Source organism: Silene latifolia, chromosome 4 (assembly GCF_048544455.1).
Source record: "Silene latifolia isolate original U9 population chromosome 4, ASM4854445v1, whole genome shotgun sequence".
NCBI classification, from domain to species: domain Eukaryota; kingdom Viridiplantae; phylum Streptophyta; class Magnoliopsida; order Caryophyllales; family Caryophyllaceae; genus Silene; species Silene latifolia.
In genome coordinates, this window is record NC_133529.1 from 23,420,589 (window position 1) to 23,430,027 (window position 9,439).

The 9,439-nt window shown below is 46.5% G+C and overlaps 1 long non-coding RNA gene across 1 annotated transcript; it reads right to left on the reverse strand.

Moving 5' to 3' along the window:
* Positions 1–234: 234 nt before the first annotated feature.
* Positions 235–1,034, reverse strand: LOC141652150 (uncharacterized). The gene is made up of 3 exons (XR_012546993.1): positions 955–1,034; positions 790–869; positions 235–321 (listed from the first exon to the last, which is right to left on the reverse strand). It is a non-coding gene; the product is annotated as an uncharacterized LOC141652150 (long non-coding RNA).
* Positions 1,035–9,439: the final 8,405 nt, after the last annotated feature.

Sequence of the window (9,439 nt, forward strand, 5' to 3'; positions counted from 1 at the left end):
TCATACATACTCTAGACGTTCCACAATAAAGCGACCAAAGCTCTCGAACCTCGTTCATTTGTTCAATTATCATTTGCGAACCTGAAACACACTACATACAAGAACAAGGATTATTAGGCCACACTTAGAAAATACGAACAATATCTACACATAGACATTCTATACGAACAATATCTATACATAAAAATTCAAACAGTTCGAGACAATAGATCAAGCTACCTTTACTATGTCGTCCTATAATGATGCGTAACGTACAGTAATATCATACATCCACTTCATAACATAATAACCGCACTCATAACTCTGCGGCTGTTGAGGGCACTACATTTATACAAAATCAAGAGTAAGTAGACAGCCAACAAGGACAATCAGGTTGCTTTTGCTCGAGCACTACATTTATACAAAATCAACATGCAGTAAGTAGACAAAATTTGACAAGGACATACAAATATATGTCCTTAATATTCACTTGTCAAAACCTTGAATCTTTCCTTATTTTATAAGGAACATACCCCAACATGTCCTTATTTTATAAGGAACATACCCACAAAATAATATCCAAGTCTCACATGTGCCCATAAATAAGGAACATACCCTAATATAACTATAAAGGCTCCTTAACATTGCCATCATATAATTATAAAGACTCCTTACCAATCAATACAAACAAGAAAATGATAGCAAAGGTAGCTCAAAACTAGTTCATACCAAAGGCAATTCAAGGCACAATTCATATCAAAGGCAGCTATACTCGGCGTAATTGAATTTTTAACAAAAACAGCTACATACCTCAATCATTTTTATTTGGAGTTTATTTTTTTTTGGACATATCACGTGTTCCAGCCCTAAAAGAATACCTTTTCCAAGCCCTGAAATTGAATACATGAAAAGTAATCATATTATCGATCATTCATACATATAATTTAATGTTGTTAGCTAGTCGATTGAACTTACCATGATAAGCAGCTTTTTATCCGCCATGTCTTCTTTGTCGCCTTATCTGAGTAAAAAATATATGCAATATTATCTCTAAGACAGAATACAACCAACATCCAATGCGAGCTATATAAGAAAAACTTATAAATCCATTAACTAGGTCATGAGCTAAGTGATGAAATGCAGGAAAAAAATAAGAAAATTGTAAAACTCACGCCTCATAAAAAGCACCCATCACATATCTCTTCTTTTCTTGAGCTTTTAAAGCATCTGTTAAGTATCTCTCCGTCTCAACCTCGAAATGCATATATGTGCAAAGTCTATCAGGGCACAAAAATCCAACTAGTTTTTCCGTTACTCCAAGTTGAGTCCCATAGTCATATAAGAAGCTACATTATTATGGGAATAAAATTCATAAAAAGTATATAAATGGATAATACAACAGCTTGAGTCCCATAGTCATATAAGAAGATACCTTCCCCAAAGTTGAAGTATGGATATATTTAACCATTCATATCTGAGCATCTCCCTAATATCATCAAGCATGATCAACAGCTTCACCGGGCTTTCATATGAATAGACCACCTTCTCGATCTCTATAGTAAACAACATATATCCTCCCGAACAAGCATAACAGATCATGTCTTCCAATCTTTGACAATGGACATCCAAACGACTTAACTCATTCTTATTTAGTGGCCCCTTTTTGCTCTTTGTTGCCTTCGCCTAAAGATTACAAGTTTTAAGAACCAAATAAGAGAAAAAAATAATTAAACCACCTACAAGTAAATCTAGCAAGTGGTTCATTACCATTACCGCGTCCAGTTGAACCTCCTTAATACCACCACCACCAGACGGCCGTATCTTTGCTGAATTATCAGTGTCTTTTGGCTTAACCCGTTGAACCTTATCTTTAGCCTTAGGATCACCCTAGCAATTAGAAATAATACAACACTTAATTAGTTTCTTGACCCTTGCAAAAAAAAAAAAAAAAATAGTTGATAAAGTAGTAGTTGCATATTTTTTTACCTTGGTTTCTCCTAATAAAACCAATGATTTCGGCCACTGTGCAAAACTTCCGACAACCTCACCAACCCTTTCATGTTCATCCCACGGAATTGGAAGTAATGCCTTCCCATCTATGATATTATCAATGGATACGTGGGCATTTTCACATGTCAATTGTGAGTTGTGCACCAACTTACCTTCTACCCATAGCCAAACTGTTCCCTCGGCGACAACGATCTCCGTCTCACCAGCAGCCAGCAGCCGACATGGAACGGGATCCTGCGATAATGAATAAGAGGAAAATGTAAAATTTTAACTAAACTAGTAATATATATATATATATATATATATATATATATATATATATATATATATATATATATATATATATATATATATATATATATATATATATATAAGATGTATATATATATAAGATGAATGGTCATACATATTTTATATACCTTTAACTCAACAAAGAGATCATTAAGCTTGGTAGCATGAGTACTACTCTCGAGAGGGAGAGAGGAGGAGACGTCTGTAGTCTTGTTAATTTTGATGTCATATGACGACTTCAATTGGATTTGATCCTTTAAAATTTGTGACACATGTTGTTTAACCAAGCTTTGTACTTTATCCATTGCATGTTTTGTCACTTCTTCCTTAAATGACGTAAAATCATCCTCCGTATACAACTTCCTATTAACTCCAGGACTATTTGATTTTCCAAAAAAGCTAGTGATGGGGCATATTCTGCACCCGCTGACCGAGTCAACATATTGAGCAAGGTCAAAGATATCCACAGCAAGTCAACGTCTTAGACAGCCTAACCGACGCAGCCTGTCGGCCTGTCACTTGGGTCTCGGCTAGGCAACTAGCCAGCCGGGATACACATCCGCGTACTCACATCCAAGACCCCTCGGCATGGAGTCAACAGGGCCCGCCGGCCTGCCATGGGTCCCTCGGCCGAGGGTAGAACAGTCTTTCCACCTGCTAGCCACTTGGCCACTTGGCCACTACGTGACAAAAGGTGAAAGCCTATAAATATTCCTAAACCCTCATTGAGGAAAGGATCCCGAAAATAATCAGTAAAATACATTAATCTGGTATAAACTCCTTTATCTCTCTACAATATACTTTGCCAAGTAACACACAACTTAATCCCTTTAAGTTTACTGACTTGAGCGTCGGAGTGAGTTCGCTCGGTACCAAGCCGAGCCCTCAATTTGTTCCTTGTTTCAGGAGAGGCCGAAAGGAAGAGTCAAGCAAAGTTATCATTCTACAAGCTTACGTGGTAACAAATCTGCTCTGGAACTACACCCGGAACAATTGGCGCCGTCTGTGGGGAAGCCATACTAAAAGCTAGTCAAATCCCTTACAAAAAAAACAAAAAAACACAAAACAAAACCCACCCAACAAGCTAAGAAGATGTCGAAACAACAAGAAGTAATTGTGACCGACGAAACTGCATTCTATCAGGATGACATAGTCCACAATTACCTCGAGATTGGCGATCCCCCACCGCCGAGTAATTCAACCGCGTACGGGATGCCAATAATACGAAACACTGCCATTTGCCACGGCCATGTCATCCTTGTCATGGGACATGTGGTCGATCAACAAGCAAATCAAGTCGTTTCCTGGACCTGATGGGTATACGCCGATCACCCCGCCGTAACGACGGTGACGGCAAAGACACCCGCAGTGACCAGGGCCCATAAAGTGACTCCGATCAACTTGACCGGAGCAATACAAGGAGCTGAGCATGCAAGGACACCGGCGGTGCCCGTGGTGTCAGTGGCAGACCAAAGTCCTTCCCCACCTCGCGGGAAGATAGCGTCGCCGCGGCAACAACGAGGCCACCCCCGAAGAAACGAAGAAAGGAGCCCGACTCACCAGAGTCGGATAACAAGAAGCCCTTCCCGCTACGGGGAGAGAAGCCGGACTAGGGATGCGAGGAGCCGATCGCCGCGTGTCATTCGACACGTGGTCAGACAGCCCCTCCATGACTACGTCCTCGAAGTTCCGGTGCCGACCAAACTGAAGCTGCCGTCCCTATCATACAAAGGGGACAGTGACCCAACCGACCACGCCGAGGCTTTCGAGTCTTACATGTCGGTATGGGAGCAGCCTGATGAGATATGGTGCCGAGTCTTCCCAACAACCCTGCACGGGATGGCCCAAAGTTGGTACAAAGGGCTACCTGATGGCTCGGTGTACTGTTATGCCGACCTCAGGGATAATTTCATAGCCCAGTACGCTTGCAACAAGCGAAGGGCCGTGGAGACATCGGATCTCCTGACTATCCGACAGGGGGAAGACGAATCCCTCCAGAGCTACGTCAAGAGGTTCGACGCCAAGGTTCAGCAAATTCGTGAACTAAACCCCGAACTGGCGGCCTTCGCACTGATGAAAGGCCTCCCGAAGGGGGATTTCAAAAATGAGCTCATCAAGTGCGAAGACCTCAATCTAGCCTCCGCCAGAAAGATGGCCGACCGAGCCATAAAGGTGGAGGACTACCACAAGACCTGGGTAGGCCACGGCGAAGCCGGGCAACTAGAGAGGAGGAGAGCCGGGAGAACATCGACGAAGGTCGCCGTGACAATAATCGGTCACGACTGAAAGATCTAACAGAAATGAACTCGGCGGGCGCCGGGGAGTTCGGGACCATACACCCGAAGCGGTACCACGGTCTCACCCCTGGTCAAATCACCGGCCGAGGTCTTTGCCCTGAGCAAGAATGAAGGGCGAAGGGCAAGGCCCCCAGACAAAGGCGGAGGCGACGCAAGCCAATTTTGCGATTACCACGGCCGGCCGGCCATAAGACCGACGATCGTCGGCATCAAGAACGCCATCGAGGAGTCGATCCGAAAGGGGGCCCTCAGCAAGTACGTGGGTCGGGGCCCCGGAACGAGCTCCGACGGGCGAACAGAAATCGTATTCCGAGAGAATGGGAGTGATCCAGGTGGTTACCGGAGGAGACGAGAACGGAGGGTCGGCTAATGGGCACAAACGGCACCTTAATGAGCTTTACCAAGCCATCAACTTTGTGCCCACCACAGCGATCCCAGCTTCCACCGTCCCCGATATAACCATCGGAAGGAAATACTACGAAGGAGTCGTAGCCCCGCACAACGACCCACTGGTGGTCCACCTGGACATATCCAACCACTTGGTTAAGAGGTGCCTAATTGATACAGGCGCCTACACGAACATCATGTTCAGAGAATGCTTCCTCAATCTCGGTCTGAAAATTGAGGACCTGAGCCCCTGCACCAACCCACTATACAGCTTCTCGGGGGGCTACTGGTACCCCTGGGGTCAATCAGGTTGCCGGTGATGTTCGGCCAAGACGATGCGGCCAAGAATGTTTTATCCGAGTTCGTGGTCATTGATGGTTCGTCCGCCTACAATGTTCTGATAGGTCGGGTTACTTTGAGCGAGGCCGACGCCAGAATGTCCATCCGGCCCCGACATTGATGTATGTCTTGGACCGGGGGAGGACAAAAGCTCGTCTCAAAGGACGAAAGAGACGGAGTTGTCAATGTCCAAATATCTGCCAGAGGGTGTAACATGCAATCCCTCAAAGTGGCAAAGAAATCAGAGAAGGGGAAGAGCCCATCCTTACGACAGGAGGGTGATCCGATGAGCACCAACAACGTCAGCATGGTCGAGGGGGCCGAGACCGAACAAGTAGAAATTGACCCGGGCGCACAGAATCGCGGTGTCGGCCTGGAGCCAAAGTTCGAGCCGACCTCCTAGACCGTTGAGAAAGAACAAAGATGTCTTCGCGTACTCAGCCGCCGAGATGCCAGGAGTGAGCCGAGAGGTGATCGTTCATAAGCTGAACGTGTTCTCCAACGCTCGCCCTGTCAAGCAGAAGATGAGGAACTCCTCGGCCGAGAAAGATGAGGCCATCAAGGCCGAGGTAGACAAACTATTAGAGGCGGGCTTTATCATGCCTTGTACTTACCCTGAGTGGCTAGCAAACGTTGTAATGGTAAAGAAGTCATCAGGGGGGTGGAGAATGTGTGTTGATTTTACAAATCTTAATAAAGCATGCCCTAAAGATTGCTATCCCTTGCCTCGAATAGATAGCCTAATAGACGCAACGGCAGGCTACACTATGCCGAGCCTGCTCGACGCCTTTTCAGGGTACCATCAGGTATTCATGGTCGAAGAAGACATGCCTAAGTGCGCATTCATCACCATACACGGCACATACATGTATAAAATGATGCCGTTCGGTTTGAAAAACGCTGGCGCAACTTACACTAGGCTGGTGGACAAAGAGTGCCAAGATTAAAAAGGGCGAAACATCGAGGCTTACGTCGACGATGCTATTGTAAAAAGCAAGTCTGACGGCGAGCACTTGGCCGACTTGAGCGAAACGTTTTATTCACTAAGGAAATACAAGATGAAACTTAACCCAATGAAATGCAACTTCGGTGTCCGGGCAGGTAAGTTCCTCGGCGTGCTTGTCGGTGCCGGAGGAATTGATGCCAATCCGAGAAAGTCCAAGCAATCTTTGGACCTACGGAGCCGAGGAATCGAAAAGAGGTTATGATGTTGACCGGGAGGATGGCGGCTCTCGCCCGTTTCATCTCTCGGTCAGCCGACAAGAGCACCCCATTCTTCAAAGTGTTGAAGGGGAATAAAGACTTCAGGTGGGGGAGGGAGAGCACCTTTTGTGCAATCGAAAGCTCATCTTCAAACTCTCCCTACCCCTGTCCGGCCGATCGGGGAGACGCTATATCTATACATAGCGATTACCTCGGCCACGGTCGAAGTGCGTGATCATCGAGAAGAAGACAAACAAGAACACCCAATCTACTTTGTCGGCCATACATTGTTGCCCGCCGAGAGAAATTACCCACCGATTGAAAAAGCGGCCTTTCTTTTGTCGTCGTTGCCGCAAGGAAACTGAAACCTTACTTCGACGCACATCCCGTGACGGTCTTAACCGACCAACCATTGGAGAAAGCATTGGAAAAATTTGAACAATCCGGCAGGCTCATCAAATGGGCAGTAGAGCTATCCGGTTTCGGCATTCAATACAAGCCGAGGCCCTCGATAAAGGGGCAGGCACTTACAGACTTCCTGGCCGAGTGCACATATCAAGAAGAACCAAACCCCGGAGTATGGGAAGTATACACCGACGGGTCCTCCACGACGAACAGCTCAGGAGCCGACATCCTTATCATCAGCCCAAACGGGGACGAGTTTGAGTACGCCTTGAAATTTACCTTCTCGGCCTCAAACAACGAATCCGAATACGAGGCGGTGATAATCGGAGTCGAGCTAGCTAGAGTCACGGGAGCGGAACACATTGTGTTGAAGACAGACTCACTATTGGTGACTAACCAAATCAGAGGAGAGTATGAGGCTCGAGACGACGGGATGGTAAGATACCTGGAAAGGGTAAAAGCTGACACTGCTAAATTGAAATCTTTCCAAATCCAATGCGTCCCCAGGTCTGAGAACAACCGAGCCGACGCTCTCTCGAAATTTGCCAGTTCAAGCATTAAGAACGTCAGCCGGACCGTGCGGGTGGATATCAGGAATGCTAAAAGCATCACTGAGACCGTCGGCATGGTGGGCGACATAGAAGCCGAGACGACGTGGATGACTCCGATAATGAAATTCAAACTTACAAATGAGTTACCGGAGGACCGCAGTCTCTCCCAGAAGATAAGAAGGATCGCCGCAAGGTACTTAGTGTTTGAAGGAGAATTGTATAGAAGGTCCGTAATAAGACCACTTTTGAAATGTGTCGGCCCAGCCGACGCAGAGCTCATACTGACAGAGATTCATGAAGGCATCTGTGGACATCACATGGGGGCAAGAACACTAGCCCACAAAGCTCTCCGAGCCAGCTACTTCTGGCCTACCATGCTTGAGGATTCCAGAGCTAAGACCAAGAAGTGTAAAAATTGTCATATGCATGCTCCGGTGATACATGCACCTTCCTGAGACCTGCAACCGGTGCTTAGTCCCCTTCCTTTTGCACAGTGGGGGATGGATTTATTGGGGCCATTTCCAACGGCCTCCGGAGGAAGAAAGTACCTGATTGTCGCCGTTGACTACTTCACCAAATGGGTCGAGGGTCGCAGTGCCTGCCAAAACCACGGTGGCCGTAAGAAAAGTAATTTGGGAGAACGTCATAACTCGATTTGGGTTACCCCAAGTCATGGTGTTTGACCACGGCCGAGAGTTTTGGAGTGACATGGTGATGAACTGGCTAGAAGATCTCGGTATCAAGTTTGCATACTCCTCCGTCCGCCACCCTCGAGCAACGGGGGCGGAAGCAGCTAATAAAACAATCCTAAACGGGCTGAAAAAGAAGGTTGAAGATCTAAAGGGAAGGTGGGCTGATGAACTACCCGGCGTCCTGTGGTCCCTTAGAACCACGGAGAAAGAAGCAACGGGGTACAGTCCATTCCACCTAGTCTATGGGTCTGAAGCCGTCCTGCCAATTGAAGCATCGGTGCCAACATTCAGAAGGCAAACCTTTGACCCAGTCGAGAATGAGGAAGGTCTGAGAGTCTCCCTAGACCTGGTCGAAGAAAGCCGAGACACGGCACGGCTTAACTTGGCAGTATATCAAAATCGAATGAGAAGAGCATACAACTGTAGGGTCCACAAAAGAGACTTAAGAGTAGGAGATCTAGTCCTAAGAAAGTCAGCCGCCACCAACAAAGGAAACATCCATGGCAAAATGACGGCCAACTGGGAAAGACCCTACAAAGTGGTTGAAGAAATGAGGCCGGGTACATACCGGCTAACAGACATGGAGGGAGTGCCTCTAATGAGCCACTGGAACACCGACAATCTTAGAAAATACTTCGTATAGCGGCGAAGGTGTCCGAGACCGTTGTAGGCACCCCAACGCTTGATTATATCTAATGAAGAATGTTCCAAGTTTTCTATCAAAGTGAAATGTCCCTCCCATAGTCATACCAAGATATTTACAACAGCAGTCAAAACGTAAACTCGTTCATCTCGGCCAAAGACGGGAGTGACGAGGGAAACGCAACTTGCCCCACAGCAGTTGTTACTCGCCACAACGACCAACATGCTTAGGAACGTATAAGTACGGTTGAGAAACGCAAATCGGACGCCTCGGCTAGACCGAGAGTGAAAGAGGAAGCGATCAACACGTCTACAGATACGAACGCTGTCGCGCCGTAACCCCGATTGCCTCGGCCAGACCGAGAGTGATGGGGACACAACGACCGATATGCTAACATGTTCACAACGGCGGTTGGGAAACGTAAATCTGACTGCCTCGGGCGGTGGAGGAAGCGACCGACACGCCAACATGTTTAAAAACGTTAAGTACAGTTGAGATACACATTCTAACTGCCTCGGCCAAGCCGAAGGTAAAAACGAAAGAAAAAGCGCTCAATTAATAACGAAGGAAGACAACTCAGACAAAAATGAGAAAAAGACCTCGGCCAAGCCAGAGGCAAAATAAACAAACTCTTATTAAAAA